This window comes from Melanotaenia boesemani, chromosome 2, assembly GCF_017639745.1.
Source record: "Melanotaenia boesemani isolate fMelBoe1 chromosome 2, fMelBoe1.pri, whole genome shotgun sequence".
Lineage (NCBI taxonomy): Eukaryota > Metazoa > Chordata > Actinopteri > Atheriniformes > Melanotaeniidae > Melanotaenia > Melanotaenia boesemani.
In genome coordinates this window covers 38987204-38999890 of record NC_055683.1, presented here as the reverse complement: position 1 = coordinate 38999890, position 12687 = coordinate 38987204, and positions in this window count along the sequence as shown.

The following is a 12687-nucleotide window of genomic DNA, read 5'->3' as shown; positions in this document are numbered from 1 at the left end:
AACCAAGAACAAAAACTAGAAACATGACCAAAACTAAACACAAAGTCAGAACTGAAACCATTAACCATGACAATAAAGTCTTTTCTCTTGATTATTGAGAAAGGTATGAATAATTTTGGACATGCCATTTTTTGTTCAAATGTAAATAAAAGCTGAGAAATATTTTTTTTCCACAGTGATGCCTCTTGTACACCATCTTATAATCTTCTGGGAGACGCCTGTGTCATTTCCAATCAAGAAAAAAAGGTGCTGGTTGAATAAAAGTTGCTTTAAATCAGAATTTGCCAGAGATATGAATAATTTTGGGCTTGACTGTATATATATATACACATTGTGAAAGTTATAGAATCAGAAAAACTGACCTTCAATGCAGTTTAAATTTTTGCATTTTCTCTTGCTGTTGCAGGGCATTTTCATTTTTCCAATGAGGAAATTATTTTTGCCTGTAGAAAATGTCTTCACTTGAAATTACTCTGAAAAAGAAAAATGCATATAGAGCAATAACAAATAAATGCAACAGACTTGAACAGATTTTGTTTTTTTATCTGTTAGTAGGCAATAATTAATAGGCTTTGTTAGGTCCAGGTTAAATTTGTGCAATAAGGTCATTTAAAAGAAAGTTTCTATTAAACATTGAACCAGGCCGGCCCTCAACTTGTTCATTTTGAACCACAGTGTATTTGAGTTTGACAGCCCTGCTCCAGAGTCTCCATTTCCAGCAGGAGGTAAAAGGGTTTGTCAAAGCAACCTTGATTTACAAGGTACTCAGAGTTGGGGGAGAGTTTGCTCAGTCTTTGGTTGCAGGTCTCATTCACGGTCCAGAGTTTTTTCTATATTCTAGATGATAAGAGTTTTCCTAAGAGTGCTGCTGTAGTTGGAACCAGGATGTGAGCTCCTAAAAAGTCCACTAGGTCTTAAGGATGGGGGAGCTGGAGCTGTTAGTTAAACTACTTGAAATGATACTTTAACTTTGGGTCTGTTCAGTTTTGGCCTGAGATATTTTCTATTTCTTTTTTTACTGTTTTAAATGCATTTTTTCCAGGCATTAATAAAGTTTACAGTATTCATTTCTTTGTTTATTATTTTATTTAATCATCCCCTATAATCGATTTAAATAAAAAAAATGTTGTTTTTTTTGGGGCATTTTTGTTATGCGACTAAATTGCGAGTAATGGAGATATATTATAAGCCTGTTATTGATTAGTTTAATTTTTTTCATTGAGTCCCAGCCCTAATTTTTAAAGGACTTTTTCCACTTCCTAATCATTACTCTCCTACTCACCTCACCAGTGGAGGTCTCTCCCCTCTCCTCTCTGTGCTTCTCTGCCTTGACTCCTACAGATCGATAGGGGAGGTGGAGTAAATAGGGGAGAACGGGGTTGGTTGTCACAGTGGCTACAACTCAACCACTAGAGAAAGCTGTTGAAAGATGGCAGTACAGAAGTTTCCAAAATAGTGGTTATAGATTAGCTACATGGTTTATTTAACTTTTTGAATCTTGACATTGAGGTTGGTTGTCACATGTGACATCTAAGAACCAAAAATAAAAAAAACAAAAGAAGGAAGAAAGATATAAAAGAATCATTCTCAGATGATGATGAATGTCTCTGTTTGGTGTGTGTGGAGCCATTCTCAAACAGCCACCCCAAAGAGACATGGGTCCAGTGCATTTTGTGCAGGAAGTGGGCACACCAGGTAGCACACCTGGGCAGATCCTATATATCTGCCAGAACTGTGAGTCAGAAAGTGAGTGAATAAAATAATGAAGAAATGGTTGTGGGCCAATTTCTGCTCTGTTGTATTGTTATTGTCTGATTGCTCTCGACACTGATTTTCTAATTCTGATACTGAAGTACAAAATGATTCAGGCAGATTTTAGTAGGCCTACGTCTGTTCTGTTGGACACATTTTTATACTGTTTCTTTGCAAGTAATTGTCTTTTCTTGACATATGAGAGGTTGTAGCCTTAGTAAACAGTTTTTTTTCAACTAAAGTATTAAGCTGAATGCTTTAAAATAAAATATTCCAATAAAATATACATTTTTTTCAGATGACCTTTTTTTTTAAATTTCCTAATTGAAATAGCATTGTGACAACCAGCCCCACAGTGTGTGAAAACCAGCCCCACAGTGTGTGACAACCAGCCCCACAGTGTGTGAAAACCAGCCCCACAGTGTGTGACAACCAGCCCCACAGTGTGTGACAACCAGCCCCACAGTGTGTGAAAACCAGCCCCACAGTGTGTGACAACCAGCCCCACAGTGTGTGAAAACCAGCCCCACAGTGTGTGACAACCAGCCCCACAGTGGGGGAGTTTGTCACCAAAGCCCATGTTGTATTTGGGAGTTCATATTGTTGGAACAGATTTATATTGAGGAGTGAAAAGTCCATTAATTTTAACATGACACTTTAGGCTTCCATTAGAGATGAAAATTGATCCATCTGAGGATACCAATTTTTGAGAATTTAAATTAAAGTAAAAAGTGTGACAACCAAACCCGTTCTCCCCTACACAGATGATTTTTTCCACAGTAACTCAGCCACTTGCGGTTGGTTCCATCTTTGCTATTGTAAACTTTTGGTAAAGTAATATTAGGGGTTTGATGAGGACGATAAGAAAAAATGTTTGTATATCCTGTGACTGAGGGTGAGCAAAGTAATCAAAAGTATCAACAGACACATCTTCATCTGTCTCGTTCCTAACCTGTGGTTCAGGAATCTGCTGCTGCTGCATCGGTAAACAGTCCCTGAGTAGACTCTGCTCCTCCTTTCACACTTCCTCCAGTTCCCGTAGACCCGCCTGCACCTGGATTACAATACAAATATCATCTGTAAAGCTTCAGCACATTTACATATGGAAACACATTCTGACCTAACCATGAAGATATTTTAATATATACTGGCTCATTTTCTATTACTTTCATCCTGTTCCCTTTCAGTCGTGGGCTTTGTGTATTTATTGTTTTACTTTTAATGATTAATAATAAAACAGGTCACTACTATGGTTTGGACATAGAAAGTGGTTTTATTGGAACTAATGCTTCCTTCTTCACACTCTGTTACAACAACTCACCTGTTCCTTCCATACTGACGTCCCCTCATCACTACTGGCTCCTGGCTCTGCTTCTGACACTAAATCACATTTTAAAAATGCTCATTTTTACAAAACCTGATCCATTCAGGTCAGATTCATTCATGTAGAGCTGAATCATCGAGTATCTCAGGACACTTTTCATACAGATCAGGTCTTCACCAAACTCTTCATTCTATTCATTCTAATAATATTCCCTTAATGAGTAATCCTACCCGCCCACTCTGGACTTGTGGGCTCATGGCTGCTGCTTGGTGCTGGATCTTGTTTCTGAGGGGCTACAAGACAAAGTTTCCAGTCATGTTGTGTTGCATCATACTTGTATTAAAATCTGATCTACCACATTATCCATCCTCCTTCTTGTGCTGGAATCTAAACAGGTAATGTTGAAATGAGTTTCCTTCATTATAACGAGTCTACTTTGACTCATCGGTGTGGGTTCCTTACATGTAACTTACATGTTAACTCTGCTCCTCTTTAAGGAAAACTGAAAACCTTTTTTTCAGATCAGCCTTTGACACATGCTGGTGTCACTTGAGAAACTTGTGATATTTATCATTTATAAGTGTGTTATGTTTTTATTCTTGTTTTTATCTCTGTCCAGCACTTTGATCAACTAGAGTTGTAGAAATAAAATTAGACTGATTGAAATACGAACCATTAAACATGGAGAGTTTTATAAACCATATAAAACTTAGAACCAGCACCTGTCCTCCCCATTAGTCCCCGGGACCTGGAAGACAGGTGTTGCTTGTAGGAAGATGAAGACAGTTTTCCACCTTCATTCCTTTGTAGTCCATTCATTCCTTACATCTTCACGTTTGGACAAAAACACCAAACATCGTTGCTATATTGGTACTTTGTGTATTAGGAATGACGTGTAAATAGTTGGATTTACGTGTAAATAGTTGGATTTACGTGCTTCAGGAACATTTGGTGAGCAATAAAAAGGTAAAACTTTTTGGACTTGGCTTATTGTACATGAGTGACAACATGTCAAATATGTTCCCATAAGCAGAACTTCAGGCGCTTTAAGCTCAAACTTAACATCATATAGATGTTAAAATAAATAATCTACTCCTCAATGTGTCTCTTTTTATCCATCTGCTTCATGTTTGTGTAAATCATACAAATGTATGTGCAGACGCTAGCTAGCGTTAGCCGCTAATGTTGGCTAGCTAATATAAACTAGTTTAAATGTAGAGCTTTCCTCTGTATCTTTGAGCTTCAGCTCCAGTCCGGTAAGGGTCATAGTGAACCATCTGTCTCCCTTCACAGGACAGAGAAACCAGGAATTGTTAACTATTAACTTCTTCACTTCAAAAGCATCACTGTTGACTCTTTAACACACAAACAAACCAGGACGCAGTGGAAAATACACCCACCTCCTCTCTTTTTTTTTTACTTTTTCTGTGAAAATGAATAAACTATTCATAACTATAACTATTAATACAACAACAACAACAATAATGAAATTATAAAGGAAATAAAACGGTTTTTAATTTTTCTCTTTAGTTATAACTAAACAAAGATATTTCAGCTTTTATTAATTGTTTGTACTTTTAATACTTTTCCTTAAATGATTGTTGATGAAAAGTTGCATCATTCTGGCTTTTAGTGCTGTTAATATTGACGCTAAGGACACATTTAAGTCTGTTTCTGCTTTATTGATCCATCAGAAATAAAGTAAATAATTTAGTTGATGATTTGATTGATAATTTGCTTTTGATTATTTTAATTTTGATACGTTTGCAACCTTTCATGTGAACACGGCAAAGATCAGTTTCTGATTAAAGTAAAAGAAAGATAAAATAAGATGGAAGCATGCAGACCCAGACCCTTCATGGTTTCTATGTTAAAAAGCAGAAAGAGGTTGGGGTCCCTGAAATGTCTCATTCTTACACATGCAGCTGCAGCAGCTTCTAAAAGCTGCTAAACATCCCTGAGTACCTTGTAGTAATTCCAGCTGGATGGATAAAAGCAGGAATTTTATTGTGGGGGGGCTTATTTAATAATATCTAGTTCATAAATGGCAGCAAATACATTGAATGTAAAAGTGTGAAACCTTCATGAAGCTGGAAGAAGTTTGTAAACCTGCATTGCTTAAAAAGCACAAAGCAGCATTTTTCCTGCTTTCTGTACAAATCCTTATCACACAATGCAGCAATCACAAGATCAGACGTCTAAAGGCAGGAACACGTTAATCCCACTTTTCATTCCTACAATCCTTCCTACACATTCATGTACGCCTCCATCTGTCCATCTGATGGCTTTGGACTCATGTTGGAGTGTGTGCATTTTCATGTAGATCTACTAAACGTGAGTCCCGTTCCTGGTTTTAAATGCTGCTATGTTGCTTGGCCCCTGTGCCGTGGTTTGATCCCTGGCTCCTCCACCATGGTGAACCATTTCTCCCTGAAGACCACATCAGTCCGTACTTAACGAGTCCGTTTGTTGCTCCTGCATCGTTGTCGTTTTAGAAGAATGTTGGAGCAGAAGCATTTTAATGAGGATTTAGCAGAAAAGGCCGTTTTATTCCCAGTGGGGTCCTGCATGACTGCTGAGCTGCAATTGTTCCTCGTCTTTTTGTGCATTTTTACTGAATTTTATTTGAGTTTTTTTCTTTTTAAACCAATAAAAACCTCTTCAATCTGTCTGTCTCTGTCTTAGATTCAGAGATGGACTGAAAACACTTGGTGTGCTGGACTAAATCCAAGCTCAGCTCTTCTGTGCTGGTCTCCTGCAGCCTCTCAGCTGATGTGGCTGACAGTCTTTTCATTATCCGCCATCTCCAGCTGGCAGCAACAGAAGCTGCTGAGGAAGTTCTTCCTTTCTGGAGACACATGCAGAAGTAAATCCATGGAATTTGACCATTTCTCCTTCTAACTGAAATATTTAGCTGCATCTGGTCGTTGTGTGTCAGTTTAGAATAGTAAGAGATGTTCTGCTTTCTGTTTATTGTCCAGTTTCTTTCTTCCTTTTCCTTTTAAAATGTTTCTTGTGGGACTATTTTTCATACCAGGAACCTGTATAAAAGAAATATCTTTCAATGTCAACATGGAGGTTTGAGCTTGGAGTCACATTTAGAGACAAAGTTTCTGAACAGACCAATAAAAACTTGAAATGGAGCCATTACAAAGCTTGGCACAGTGTTATTTGCCTGGAACTTTATAAACTGGACGATATTCATTTTCTATTTGTCACATGATGGAAAACTGTTAAAAAGCTTCTCAGCATCAATCATATGGATAAAACCAGGAATTCCTCCTTCCAAGAAAATGCACAAGGCTGCAGAATAAATACACCATGATTTCCATCATCTTCACATGGATGAAGGTGCTGAAGAGAAGACGTTGTGGCATCACTGAGAGGAATATTAATAGATGAATAACAATATTATTGTGTGGAACTGCTGCAGGATCATCGTTGCCAAAGCCACTAAGGTAAAAGTGTCCTTCATACTTGGGTTATGTGTTCCTGCATTGTTGTTAACACCCTGCTGCCACAGCTGAAGAGGAGTTTGTCCTCCTTGTGGTGAAAGACGTGGTTACTCCACCCATTCTGAAACTCACTGGCAGCCCTTTGACTTGGTGGCAAATAGATGTAATGAAGACAAACGTAGTTCATGAAGAGAAACTAGTACACCTTGCTCCTCCATAAAACTGAACAGATCAGCAAAATGAAACCACACAACTGGATTCAGTTCTGCCCACAATCTCTCAGTTCTTCTGCTCTGACCTGCAGTAACAACGCCGTCTATTTAATCCTCTCCTGTGATGCATGAAACGGCAACACCAGTGTTTTCCAGTCCGTCATCACGTCTCACTCTAGATGCTTTTCCAAAGTTCTGATGCCACAATGAAAAGGGACAAAACACTTGAGGCTCTGCTGCTGTCTGGACCAGCAAGGTAGATAATGGTCCAACTGAAGCATCAACACAGCCTTGAAACATCATCTTCAGTCTCACCAGCGTGTGCTTTCCATCTATGTGCCTGAGAGAAAGTCACATCAGTGATTTATTAGTGGGAAAAGCAGAACAAGGCCCAGATTATACATCACAACTTGAAGACAAAACTATTTTAATGGCTTTTTTTCTTTCAAAGCTTCATTTAGTTGTATTTTCCTAAAACTGTGAATCCAGTACTCAGGCCCGGCTCAAGGCCAGCAGGTCCCCTAAAAACAGAAGTTTTGCCCCCCACCCCATGTGGTAAAATGCTTACAGAAACTGAAGCTACATAACTCAGTTGCACACATTTAGTAACTAATGTACAAACTCTTATGTCTTTATTAACAAACAAAAACAAAGTCACACTGAAACACTCTAAACTAAACAAACTGCTACAAAAATGATAAATAGCACAAAATAAATAACCTTTGGTGCAGAAGTCCACGGTAGGAAATGGCACAAGTGCAAATCCTAAAACAATGTAAAATGGTACAATGATAAAACATGTATTAAACTATAAAAACTGCTACATTTATGACAAGCAAACAATAATGCCAAAATAAAAAATAAATCAACCTATCCCTATCCTATTCCCTCCTGTCCTTCCATCCACCACTCAGAGACACAGGCTGGTCATCTGTCTGGATTCAATCATCTTTATGACACTTTCAATGTCCTTCATTTAGATCTGCGTGCTACAGATCCAAATATTATTTAATAATTGTTAGATAAAAAAATAAATAAAACATAATAGTACTGCAGTAATTATTCTTTGTTGAGAGCTTCTGATGCAGACCATGAGGCTGAGGCCTCCTCTCTAGCTTCTACAGGGGCCTCTTGCAGCTGCAAAGTCAACTACAAGTTTAACACATCACTTTAAATTTTATAGCAGTAACATTAAATAGCAGTAGTCTACCCTTTCAATAAACAATCAGTTGCATAAATACTGTGTTGCAAATACAATTAGATAATTTTTACGTTTATGAAACCTTTATGACAACTGGACATTATGACATGCATGTTTTTATGGCATAATATAGGTGGTACTTAAATTATTATATTGTTCAGATATTGCTGTTATGGTGTAATATCATCTATGTTAGCTAGCGTTAGCCCACTGTCCATGTCAAAAAAACAGTTTGGCACCCTTAATGGTGTTGATATTGTAGTGGTCCCACAGTGGTGTTCTGGCTAATGCTACTTGTTAAGAATGTTCTATGGGTGGGAAACTGTGTGTGGGGTTAAGACAGGGATATGGTTGGATCAGGAAGAAAGGGGGTGGGGATGAGAGGGAGTTCGGTTAAAAAGAAAGCTGGGAGAGTTGTCGGGTTCAGTAGTTATTGTTGTAAGTTCATGTTGTAGTAGCAGCTCTCGTTCGTTCTTCAGCACATCCAGCAGGACGCTACAATATATTTCTTCTATGAGCAACCAAAAGTATTGTTTCTAGCTCCAAATAAAAGGCTCTCCACCTGCTGTCATTCAGCATGTTGCAGCTATAATCTTCACAGTGGAAGGTCTCAAACCTTCATGAGTCTCTTCAGTCTTCATACATTCAAAGGAAGAAACTCGCTGTAAGATGTGACGACCACATCCTGAGAGCTCTGAGTTTCCTCCATCACATTGGTTTACTTTCACTTCCTCTCAGGTCGTCGAGGTGCAGCTGAATTTCTCTGTGAAATCCTCCATCTGAAGGTAAAACTGAAACTGTTTTTATTTGGTTTGATTAATCAGACTGAGGGTCCAGAACAATGACATGAGAGAACAAAGACCAGAACAATCTGAATCCAGGAAGGGTTGCTGTGAACAAGGAGACTCAAATCATATATATATTATTACAAAACTTAAGAGCAGGAAAGTGACCAGAAATAAAAAACTAAATGTTTTAAACTTGGAAAGTAAATCATGTGAAAATATTTATGTTTAATTATCTGGAAAAGAATAAGTGTCTATTTTAATGTTTGTGGCCTGACTTCCTTTCTACATGCAGGTAAGGTTTTACAGAGCCCCGAAGCTTCCAAAATAAAACAAAAATTTTAAAACAATAAAAAAACAAAGCAAAATTAATCTGTCCACTAGTGTGTCCTTCGTTTTAGCCAAAAAGCGGCCCCTATGAGAACTGTGAGTAAATAATATATATTATTTCTGAAGTGGCTGCACATTTTATTGACATTTTAAAGCAAGCACTTACTCAGATTTGACCTGCTTCCTGTAATTTTATTGTTGATGATTTTAACAACAATGTAAAATCAGCAAATGATTTAACAGCTCCACTGAGAGCAGAGCCGTAAAAAAGCAAACTGAAACTGCTGTGGAAAAAAGAAATTAAAGGGAAATTAGGTAGCATTGACACCTAGTGTTTCAAATCAGAACTGCAGTCGAAAGAGAAAAACACAGAGCGCGTTCTTCCCCCCTCCCTCCCCCTCGGAGAGTTTCGCATAGATTGCCGGTGTGTGAGAGGATGGTTCTCTTATACAGTCTGTAAAGGATGGAGAACATAGCGCCAGCAAACATCATGATGAGAAGCAAAGATGTTTCACACATACAGTAAGTTGCTGTGCTATGCAATGCTAGCCCTATTTACTCTCTAATTTACATTAGCATAAAATAGAGTGTAAACAAAAACTACATTAATCAGGAAATGCCACGCAGCGGCAGTTTTCCCTTAGTCTCACTTAATAAATTAATTTGGTAGAAATTTCATAAGTTTATGAGGACAAACACAGTACTCACTTGGCCCAAAAATCATTACATTTGTTGTTGTAAACTTACAGGCCACCAATTTACTCCACTAATACATCCATACATTCAAACAAATTAATTTAATGAGTGCCGAGAAATAAATTAGACTTAAATCTTTGTAAATCAACATAAACTTTTTGGTTAATTTAAGCAAAATTCTGATGCTTACCTGTCGAAGAGAAACTTTGCCAGCTCAGACTTCTCCACCTTGCAAAAGATTCTTCAATATTGATCCTCATTTTATTCTGTCTTTGGTCGTTTGCTCATTTAGCTGGATGCCGAAGCTTTTTAGGTTTTTCTCAAACTATTTCTTCTTTTACGAGCTTCCATACCTGCACACTGCTGCTCTTTTGCCCACATAAAATACCAAACGCTGCCTTGTTGTTGTTTAGTAACAGTGGGGAGTCGCATATGATTGGTTAAGGAACCAGGAAGGAACACATTGCACCCAAGTTATTCCAGCATGGAACTCTTATTTTGAAGGAGAAAAAATTGACAAAGACATTGTTGATGTAAGAGACAGATTAACTATAGGGAAGCTTCCTTTAATCCCTCCCAATAAATGAGAACATTTTAAATTATTTTTAAGGAAATAAATTTCAATTACTCAGCCTTTAAAAAGTTAAAATTGCAGGAAAGCAGAAATACATATATATATATATATATATATATATATATATATATATATATATATATATATATATATATATATATATATACTGGAGAGTTTTGTCCTGGTTATTTTATGCTTTCTTTGAGTGTGAGCTTTTAAATATAATAAATTACTCTCCTCAGACAGATGTCTTCCTTTCTGCTTTTAAAGCGTCAGTGGTGAGGCCCCTTCTAAACAAGAGTAATTTAGATCCAGACATTCTTGATAACTACCAACCTGTATCCAACTCACCGTTTTTAAGTAAACTTCTTGAAAAAGTTGTTTTTATTCAGCTAAATGAATTTTTACATAGAAACAAATATTTTAGAGAAATGTCATTCTGGATTTAGGACAAACTACAGTACCAAGACGGATTCACTTATATAGCACCTAACCAGTGGTAAAAGTTAGTCCAGAGCCCTGCACACTGATCTGTACTACTACATCCCTGTCTTCTAAGAAGCCCTTCCTTCTTTACATAGTGGTATAATCCTAGTCTTTCCTTGTATAGAAATTGACCCATCAATATAAAGTCCTACCTCTTTTATTGATTTGGCTCCTTAAGACAGGAATCACTTCTTATTGTTCACTACAAAGAACTGGTTCTTAGAGCCGATTTGTTCATGAACAACACCCCAATAACAGGAGGATTTAGATGAGGAGTGGCTGACAGGAAGCAGGTTAACGGATCAGAACCTACAGTGTGTGATTCTGCAGCTCCTTCAGTCAGACTTTCCATCCAAACTGGAATCACTTCATTTTTCCTTCTTTAACTTCATCCTTTAGTTTCTGTTTCTGACAGAAAATGTCAAACTTTTTTGCCTGCTTCCTGTTTTAAATCTTCATCTGATTTAGTTTCACTTTCTGTTCATGGTAATAAAAGGAGGAGAAATGTTTCCTCTTTTGAGGCTGGTCTGCAGCTCCATCCCTCCATCTGGTGTCCTGATAGAAGTCCAGCAGCTGAAGGCAGCTTCCTCTTCCTCACTGCTGTCTGACTGCATCCATCTGACTCTGATATGAAGCAGAAACTCAGAGCCAATCAGAGGAGGAGCAGCAGATGATGGAAAGGAGGATTTCAGTTGATGTTCAGATGAATGATGTGTGTTTCCTCTGCAGGTGAAGGTAGAAAGTGTGTGTGAGCTGATGTGAATCCAGCATCATGGATCAGGACAGAGAGGAGGGAGTCCCTCCCTCTAAAACCACTCAGAGGTGAGATGTCCATCTCTAACTGTCCATGACTCTTCTCCATGTCAGAGATCACAACTCACATCACCAAACATCTGGATTCACAGGAACCAGCCTGGACCTGGACCTGGACCAAAACCTACACTTAGACTCATATCTGGACCTGGACATGAAGTTAAACCTAAAGGTGAACCTGAACCCAGCTGTGTGTCCATGAAGAGCGACCAGTCAAGAGACGATTTAATTAATTTCCAACAAAATCATGGATCTGTCAAACAGTAAGTAGTTGTCAGTCAACATTCAGCTCCTCTTCATCAGACATGAGCTCCTCTGAAAACATCTGTTCTGAACTTCAGCAGGTCTCTGATGGGTTTTAGGCTGAACTCTGAGATTTAATAACATTTCTGTAAGGCTAGAATGTGGATCTGGACCTTGGCATGAAGTCAAACCTGAACTTGAACCCAGCTGTGTGTCCATGAAGAGAGACCGGTCACTAGAAGGTTTAGTTAATTTCCAACAAAATCTTGGATCTATCAGACAGTAAGTAGTTGTCAGTATTAAAATGTAAAAGTTGAAGCTGAACTCTCAGAATCAGGTTTTACTGTGAATCTTTGCTGCTGCATCATCTGATCTGATTCATCACATGTGAACATCCTGCATCCTCCAATAACTCTAGAAGCACAAACAGCTGCAGTTTGATCCTAAATCCAGTCACATCAGTCTGAATTCATCTGGTTCAGTTCTTTCAAACTCAGCTGTGTTTCAAAGCTTCATGTTTCCAGTGTGTGAGGGAGCCTCCTCCTTACTGGTCATACTGGATGTTACATACGAGTCCGTCTCCTCTGAAGTCCACTGATCACATGGAACGAGGAGCTGACACACTTTCTTCACACAGTCTTTGCAGCTGCAGCTGTCTGTGATGCAGCAGATTAAAGTTCAGCTCCAAGGTCTTCATCAGCTGGAGAAGGTCCAGTCAGTTCAGAGATCATTAGCTGTGGAAGCTGCCACACATCTGGTGGCTCTCTTCCCTGAAAACAGCTGAGCAGCTTCCTCAGATCAGCTGTGTCACCAAAG